A 1227-nucleotide genomic window follows, 5' to 3' on the forward strand; every position below is an offset into this window, starting at 1 on the left:
GTGTAGGGACAGGGAAAAGGAAGGGGGAAGGGTGTAGGGACAGGGAAAAGGAAGGGGGAAGGGTGTAGGGACAGGGAAAAGGAAGGGGGAAGGGTGTAGGGACAGGGAAAAGGAAGGGGGAAGGGTGTAGGGACAGGGAAAAGGAAGGGGGAAGGGTGTAGGGACAGGGAAAAGGAAGGGGGAAGGGTGTAGGGACAGGGAAAAGGAAGGGGGAAGGGTGTAGGGACAGGGAAAAGGAAGGGGGAAGGGTGTAGGGACAGGGAAGAGAAGGGGGAAGGGTAATAGGGAAAAGGAAGGGAGTAGGGACAGGGAAATGAGGAGGGACAGACAGAGAAAGAGGGAGGAGAAAGGAAAGGGGTACATGGAAATGGGGAGGGACAGGGGAAGGGAAAAGGAAAGGAGGAAGGGGGGAGGCAAAGAAAAGGGGGAGGGACAACACTCGTCGCTGTGTGTATGTGGTGGAGCGGGACACGCTCATCATTGTTGACGTGGCCATCCGTTGGCATCGTTGATGTTGTCTGTTGGCATTGTCATCTGTTGGCGGCGTCGTTGTCGTCGGCCGTTGGCGTCGTCATCCGTTGGCGTCGTCCGCATCTGTTGGCTTCATTGTTGTCTGTTGGCGTCATTGTTGTCTGTTGGCGTTGTTGTTGTTGTCTGTTGACGTGGTCATGCACGTCGTTGTTGGCATGGGCATGTGTGTCCGTTGATGTCGTCATGCGCATCGTCGTTGGTGTGGGCGTGGGCGTCCATTGACGTGGTGGGCCTCGCGTTGGGGTGGTGTAGTTGTCATTGGGTGGTGGGCGACGAACGTAGACGGCGGTGGTGCTTGGTTCATTGCATGGGTGCTCGTTTGTTGTGTGACATGGCGCTCGCGTGTCATCCTGGCTGCGTTGCAATGTGCAGTCGTCATTGAGAGCGGTGGGTGATGAAGGTGGATAGCGGTGGGTGACGATGGTGGATAGTGGTCGGCGTTGGTGAAAGTGGGTAGGGGGTGATGTGAACACTTCAGTCACCCATTTTAGGGTACCTATGAGGTACATCAATTCCTTGATTTAGGGTACCTTGAGGGTACCCATTCCAGGGTGGTATATGAGCTCAATACCAATACCATGGTACCATGGAATGGAAAACCCATACCATATCCCACTCATACCAATACCATGTTACCATACCATACCATGTCATCTCATACCATACCAAATGATCTCATACCATACCATACCATCA

The sequence above is a fragment of the Laccaria bicolor genome, genomic scaffold, assembly GCF_000143565.1.
Source record: "Laccaria bicolor S238N-H82 LACBIscaffold_3 genomic scaffold, whole genome shotgun sequence".
Classification (NCBI taxonomy): domain Eukaryota; kingdom Fungi; phylum Basidiomycota; class Agaricomycetes; order Agaricales; family Hydnangiaceae; genus Laccaria; species Laccaria bicolor.